The 8078-nt window shown below is 36.0% G+C and overlaps 1 pseudogene; it reads right to left on the bottom strand.

Annotated features, from left to right (window-relative positions):
* Window positions 1-7716: 7716 nt before the first annotated feature.
* LOC136313724 (small nucleolar RNA U3) lies at window positions 7717-7784 on the bottom strand (annotated as a pseudogene).
* Between the last annotated feature and the right edge of the window lie 294 nt (window positions 7785-8078).

Genomic DNA, 8078 nt, shown 5'->3' with positions numbered 1-8078 from the left:
CTACTTACATAGACACCTCCCAGATATTTCTGCTCTGGGCCCTTACTAGTTTTCCAGTCTCTATCCAGAAGCGAGGCCCGGGTCCTCATGATTTGGGATCCTCAACTTGTCTTGCGTGTCTGTCAGCATCACTTTCCAGGGTCACACAGTTTCTAAACTCTCTTCATTTCTCCTCACCTTTATCACCACCCTTAACCAATTGAATCTTAACAGGTTTGGGGGTGGTTATGGGGAAGCCTTTGGAGTTTACAATACATCTCTCTAAATCTTGTCTTTGGTAGAGATCAAGGTTTTGACATTTCTTCTTAATAGTAATAAACATAGGGTTCTAAACCCTACCAGATACAGCCTCTTCTATTGTATTATACTGATACCATTCTAATCTTTTTATTCTATTCCATTTCATTGCAATTGGGAAGGTAATATCAGTGGTAGTGTTCAAATAATTTAACAATCAGTTCTCTGCCCTAATGACCATTTTAAGTATAAAAAAATGATATATTGAAAGGTAGTTTATTATTTTATTAATTTAATATTTAAATAAGAACAATAAAAAAGGTACACAAAATTAGATTGTTATAAAAAAAGTTTTAAAATATGTTTTAAAAAAGTTTTATTTAATGAAAAAATATTAAATAATACCTGACAAAAAACAATAAAACTGTTATTCAAGATATTTTCATATTGTTTCTTGATTGGTGTCCCCACTTGCAATTTTCTTCACTTTTATCTGAGCATCATAGGCTGTGTGATTTATTCTTAACCATCTTTTCACTGTAGGAGTAGAATCCCATTCTTTCACCTATGGACGGAATGAACATTACTATGGGTGCTTAGAATACGCTGTTGCACAGATGAACGTTAAAAAAGAGTAAGGAATGTAAATTTGTGATTTCCACATTGGGTGGCTTCCCAGGTGCCCACCTTAGAAAACTCTGATTACAAGTGCCATTTTAACAATCGGTTCGCTGAACTCAACAAAAAATTAGGTATTGGTTCTGCTGAACCAGTGTGAACCAGCTGAATCCTACCACTTGTGGTATAGTAAGTAAACTCTAGAATCAAACAGATCTGGTTTAAATTCCAACCTGGAATTCCAGGCTGGTCACTTATTAGCTATGTGAATTAAGCAAGTTACTTAAATTGTGAGTCTTCTTCTTTTAACTTGTAAGTCTTCTCTTTTTCCTCTTCTGTATTCACCTGCCCTAGGGTTGTGAAGATTAAATAATATAGAACATATAAAGCACCGAGCAGTACAGATGCAAAACAAGGATACCAAGTAAATATTAGTTGCTGCTGCTGCTGTTATTATATGCAAAGTCTCTAATTCATACTTTATATTATAAGACTACTGAAAAGATCAAGCTATTATCTAAACAAGAAGTCTCTAATTCCATTTTCAAATGGGGAGAATATTTATAAGGTTTAGACACATTTACAAATATGGCCTGCTTTTCTAAGCATCCCATTTAGTTAGCATAGAAATAACTTAAGAGTAGGTACATAAGACAAACAGACAGGCAGGAAGAGAGAGAGATGAGAAGCATCAATTCTTCATTGCGGCACCTTAGTTCATTGATTGCTTTCTCATATGTGCTTTGACCCAGGGGCTCCAGCCAAGCCAGTGATCCTTTGCTCAAGCCAGAGACCTTGGGCTCAAGACAGTGACCATGGGGTCATGGCTAGGATCCTGAGCTCAAACTGGTGAGCACACTCTCAAGGCAGCGACCTCAGGGTTTCAAACCTGCGTCCCAGGTCAACACTTTATCCACTGCACCACTGCCTGATTAGGCTCTGCTTATTTTTATTCTGAAGTTATTTTCACAATTTCTTCCATTTTAATATTCATGTGTAACTTAGAGAAATTGCTAAATGAAATGATAAATTCTACAAGTATTTAAAGAAATTGGCCTTTCTCACAGAGTGGGCCAAAAGTAGGTTTATAATTGTTTGTATGGAAAATAATACAATAATGAATAAATAAGAATATAAGAATAAACTGTGTTTCATGTACCCACAACTGTAAACCTTCTTTTGCCCAACCCTGTATAATAACCATGGAAAAGCTTAACCTTTTTGTCAGAATCCCAGCAGCTCTTCAACATACCTAAAATTCAAAGGTTTAACCCTCACTCAACCCTTCAGATCTCTATTCTTTACTATAGCTTACTAGATAATATGCTTTGCTAATATTGTTTTCTCAGTAAAAAAAAGAGTCAGTTTGATTTTTTTTTTCTTTTCTGAATTGAGAAGTGGGGAGGCCGAGAGCCAGACTCCCACAAGTGCCCAACTGGGATCCACCCGGCATGCCCACCAGGGGGCGATGCTCTGGTTGCAACTGGAACCATTCTAGCGCCTGAGGTGGAGGCCATGGAGCCATCCTCAGCGAGCCTGGGCCAGCTTTGCTCCAATGGAGCTTTGGCTGCAGGAGGGGAAGAGAGAGATAAGGAGGAAGGAAAAGGGGGAAGGGTAGAGAAGCATATGGGAACTTCCCCTGTGTGCCCTGGCCAGGAATCGAACCCCAGACTTTCACACACCAGGCCAAAGCTCTACTACTGAGCCAGCTGGCCAGGGCAATTCTTAATCTCTTGGATTCTAGCCTAAATTAATGAGCCAGTTGTATACCAAAACATTGAGTCAAAAATCAAAATCAGAGAACAAAATAATTTTAAAATTAAAGTCATTAATGTCCCCTTTTATACTTTTAGCTAAGCATCTTGAAAATAAGTTTCCTTTAATCAATAGTGTAATAATGAGAGAAATGTTTGTACTATGAAGTCTAACATGATTAATTTTAGAACAACTCAATTTTTACAAAATGTATTAGAAGTAGGGCTAATAAAATTACTGTGGTATTATCATATTAGTGCACAATAATTAAAGAGAAAATGAGCATATTAAATTTAAAGGATGAAAACATGATTTATCATTTTTCTAAGGATTAATAACTTACAGGAGAATCACTCATTTCTTTAAACAGTTTTTGGTTTATTAAAATATAGAAGCGTAAATGACTAGCACTCATTTTGTATTGACTTATTTTAGAAAAAAGTAAATTGATTATTAGGAAAGCAAATGAGAGCCAAGAGAAATAATCTATCCTAATTGATCATTAATTAATTTTGACTAGCAATTCTGGCTAGACATTTGTCTGAAATAATTAATATAGAAAGTAATTTAATAATTTAGCCAACTACTTAACGTAAGTTATTTTAATGATACATGAAAGACATCTTGTTCACATTCTGGTATGAATAACTGTTTATACAATTATAAATGTGATGATCATGATAATTTGTGGTTTCATTTTTTAAGTTGGTTACTATGACATCAGACTGACATTTTACCTAGTGTTGTATAACCTTTTGATATTAATCTTATTAATTTGAGGTTTGAAATGTAGCTACAGAAATAAATAACAATGATCCTGAGAAATCATTTGATTTTAACAATATAGAGTTTTACAAAATATAAATATATAGGAGTATTGAGCCATGGGTTGGAAGTGTCAAGTCTTCTTTTTTTTTTTTTTTTTTTTGGTTATACTTTTCATCTGAAAAATTAAAGACTTAAAATTCAACAGATGAAATGTTTTGTGTGATTGTGTGGTTACACTTCTAATGGTAACCTTTTTCTAATAAAACCTGAAAATAAATTCCCCTGGCTTTAGAGAGAGAGATGCTTTATTTTTGAAGGGAAAAATTGCTGCTACTGTAAGGAAGGAAAATAATTACTTTCTCAGGAGATGAATGAATATATTTGTCCTGTGGTGGTTGTAGCTGTACCATAGTGTAGACAAGGAAGCATTTTATTTAAAAGGCTTTGCAACTGTCATGACCACTGAGCTCCTGGTTGATTAATGAGTCTTCTATAAACTATGACAATTGGATATGGAAGGCTAAAAAACAAGTAGCACAGCAGGATCTTCAGTAATGGGTATCTTTTCTTTCTCACTCTCTCTTTCCATTTAACTGTCCACACATCCAACAGCACTTATAACTTTAGCCTCACAGCTGGAGAGTCAAATCATAGCAACAGCCTTTCATATATTGCTGTTATAGTTGAGAGATAAATATAAGAAGATAGTTTTTGGGGAAAAATCATGTGTAGCTACCTGGATGAAACCTTTGCCAATACTATAAGCAGTCATTTTTAAATGATAGAAAATATTCATGTGAAATCTATATGATTTTATTAATCAATGTCATCCCCAATAAATTGAGAGGATGGGAGATAGCGAGAAAAACTTCCTCATGCTCCGCCCCCTGTGTGGGGTCAATGCTTGAATAAACCAAGCTACTTTTAGCACCTGAGGTTGAAACTCTTGGATCAACCGAGTTATCTTCAGTGCCCAGGCTGATGCTGGAACCAATTGAGCCACTGGCTGCAAGTAAGAAAGAGGGACAGAAGGGGGAGAAGGAGGGAGAGAGAAACAGATGGTCACTTCTCTTGTGTGCCATGATCAGGAATCAAACCCAGGATGTCTATATATGAGTGTGATGCTCTATCTACTGAGCAAACCAGAATTTACCAAGTTTTTAGAGCTAAATATTAAGGAAGAGATATTAAACCTGCAGGTAAAATATCAGATTTTATTTACACTATACTAGGGAGAAAGCATGACATTGTTAATACCAACATCCGCAAAGCAAAGAAATTAAACTTCAAAAGATGGATATATTGTCAGGACATAAAAAATAAAGATGTATATCTGAAATCAAAATCAGAGAACAAAATAATTTTACCTAGTGTTGTATAACCTGATGACTGCATTCACTAACACAAGCAAATGTCCTTTAAAGGAATCAGAGCTACATTATTTGTGTTATAAGTGACAAAAAATTTTTGTTAAATACTGTACATTATTTTATAATTTATTTACTTATTTCGACTAAAGAATTTAGTGCATATTTGATAAATAAATAAATTTTTTTCTGTAACAGATAAATAAAGAAATTAAATTATATTCATGGCAGAGTTAATAGAAAGAAATTAGAACAATGATCAGCAAAAAGTAAGCTTTCCTTTAGCATTAGCTATTGTTTAACACCTAATCTGAGCACAATTAATCAGCAACTCTTATACAGCTCAAAATGAATTCCAAAATTTTAGATTCCCCAATGCAAAATGAGAAAAGACAGAGATAAGTCATTTATTTTAGGTGTCTTATATATAAAAGAAGAAGCTAAGTGTTTCATGAATAATTATTCATCGCACATCATCTTTATTACTGTGACAGCATCAGTCAACATAGCACTTTAAAGAGTTAGCATGGAGCCCTGCCCTACCCCTCTGGACATTCATAATGCATCAAATGGCAAGCCAAAAACAACAATTCTGTAAGACCCAGAGTTCCTTCTCACAGACAGCTTCAGTGATCATTTTCTGGTCTTCCTAAAGCAATACAGAACTTCCAAATAGACTCACAAATACTGGAATATGGACTCATAATGTTCTACTGACTTTGGTTTTTCAGAAAATAGTAAGAATTGCATTTTTAAAAGACTCTATGATTTATTCTCTGCTATGGTGATCTCTTGGGAACTCAAAACTTTGAGGTGAAAGAAAGCCAGGTGGAGTTTGAAAACAGAGCAGTTGAAATAAGCTTGACTCTGGAATTTGTGGTAAGCAAATGTTCACCTTAACATCATATAAAATAAAAATATAATATTTTCTAAGACCAAAACAAACATTTTTCTTCTAAAATTATTTTTGGTTTTACTTTTGTTAGTCACAATTCTTTAATTTACAATGAAACTTCAAAGACTTTAAAGGAATTTATGGTCATAAAAGGTGTGCATAGTTTTTCAGATATGTTAGATGGAACTATCACTACTTCATACTGAAATTAAGTCATTCATTCCACTGTTATCAGATTTAAATTTTGAGTTTTTATAACTTCCCTAATGTTTTCTTCTTGGGATTGGCATTATATAAATGGAAATAAGCCAATTCAATCTTGTTAATGAGACTACTGGCATATTTTTGCACATGCTTTACATTTTTCAAATGCATTCACAAATACTGGATATCAAAAATAAACCTGTGAAGCAAACAGGGCAGGAATTATTAGTCCTACATTCCAGGAAAAGAAATTTCAGTTTAGAGATGTCAATTGGCACATAGATATTAAATGGCAAGATTAAAATGATACTTTAAAGCCTGTCTCTAAGTTTGGTACTTGTATCAATCAAGATAAGCTAGGTAATGCGGTAACAACAAACAATTCCCAGATCCAGAGGCTCAAAAGAAAAAGGATACATTTTTTGTTCTTAAGTCATGTCCATCACAAGATATCTGGAGACTTCCTTTAGTTTTCTCTCTCTCTGAAACCCGGGATATTGTACTATTCATTGTCAAACTGCCCATCACTAGGACAGAGGAAAAGAAATTATAGCAAATCACACGCTTGCTCTTTTTTTTTTTTTTGTATTTTTCTGAAGCTGGAAACAGGGAGAGACAGTCAGACAGACTCCCGCATGCGCCCGACCGGGATCCACCCGGCACGCCCGCCATGGGGCGACGCTCTGCCCACCAGGGGGCGATGCTCTGCCCCTCCGGGCGTCGCTCTGTTGCGACCAGAGCCACTCCAGCGCCTGAGGCAGAGGCCAAGGAGCCATCCCCAGCGCCCGGGCCATCTTTGCTCCAATGGAGCCTCGCTCGGGGGGGGGGGGGGGGGGGGGGGGCGGGGGGGGACAGAGAGGAAGGAGAGGGGGAGGGGTGGAGAAGCAGACGGGCGCTGCTCCTGTGTGCCCTGGCCGGGAATCGAACCCGGGACTTCTGCACGCCAGGCCGATGCTCTACCACTGAGCCAACCGGCCAGGGCCACACGCTTGCTCTTAAAGCTGATCCACACACTTCTGCTTGTGGTTCATCAGTCAAAGCATACCTCACAGTCATGGCTACTATGATTATGCAAACCTCTGAGGCAATACCAAAAATATTTGGTGAATGTTACTGGTTATAGTAGTCAGTCCTTAGGCACTGAATATTCAATCAACTTTCCTTCCTTTACGCAATAAGTACTAATCCCTCCTTGAAGGAGAAAATAATGAAAGTGTCATGTATTGAGGACATCAAGATCAAAGAGCAGGAGCTATGAGTGATGTACTATAGTGAAATATGCTTCATGTCTGGATGTGGCTCCTCATGAACTAAATAAGCAAGTCATCTGCTCCCCAAATATCAGGGATACACTGGTGAAAAATGTTTTGGTAACCTCAATAACTATTTCTGCTCAGAAAGGAGAAGAACGGGAGACTAGCAGGCTTGTCTATAGCAAGTGTGGAAGCCCTGTGGACAGATACTGTAAGGATCCTCTATCCCAAGGGGAGAGAAATGTTTCCTGGTTAGACCTGGAAGGGGTTTTCCTGTACAATCCTTCTCCATGGCTCTTTTCTCTACCCTCTGAAAAATACCATCTTTTCCATTTTCCTCTTTGTACACATTCAAAGTGAATATTAGGGAATATGACATTTATGAGACACTGAGCAACTTTTTCAAGTAGCTACATTTGCAGGAGAAAATCAAAGATAATATGGTGAGTTTCCCTTAAGACCAAAATTATTATTCACATGTAGCTGTATATAGCTAGGTAAAAACAGTTTATTATAAGCATTAAGAGAATTTAGCAGGGTATGTGGATATAAAACCAATAGATAAAAATCAATTTTATTGATATATACTAGCCATAAATAGTAGACACATTTTTAAAAAATTATTTAAAATAGCAAGAAGAGATATAAGTAACAAACTATAGAAATGATCCCTGAAAGTATAGTCTTAAGAGATATAAGTAATAAAAAAAATACAGGGTAGGACAAAAGTAGGTGTCAGTATGTGAACCACAGAGTTTATTCTTGTATTATTATTTATTCTTATTTTACAAATGAACAACTGTACACCTACTTTTACCCCAGCTAGTATATGGAACAAAAAAGAGATGCAATGCCTATGTAAAAAAAAACTTTATTGAAGGGAGTTAAAAAGTGTAAATTTGCAATACGTGATGTTCATGGATAGGAATGCCAATATCCTAAATATATTATTTCCTTCAAAATTCAATGCAATTTCAGTAA

The sequence above is a fragment of the Saccopteryx bilineata genome, chromosome 9 (assembly GCF_036850765.1).
Source record: "Saccopteryx bilineata isolate mSacBil1 chromosome 9, mSacBil1_pri_phased_curated, whole genome shotgun sequence".
Classification (NCBI taxonomy): Eukaryota; Metazoa; Chordata; class Mammalia; order Chiroptera; family Emballonuridae; genus Saccopteryx; species Saccopteryx bilineata.
The sequence above is the reverse complement of the archived record's forward strand: the minus strand, read 5'-3'. Positions and strand labels throughout refer to the sequence as shown.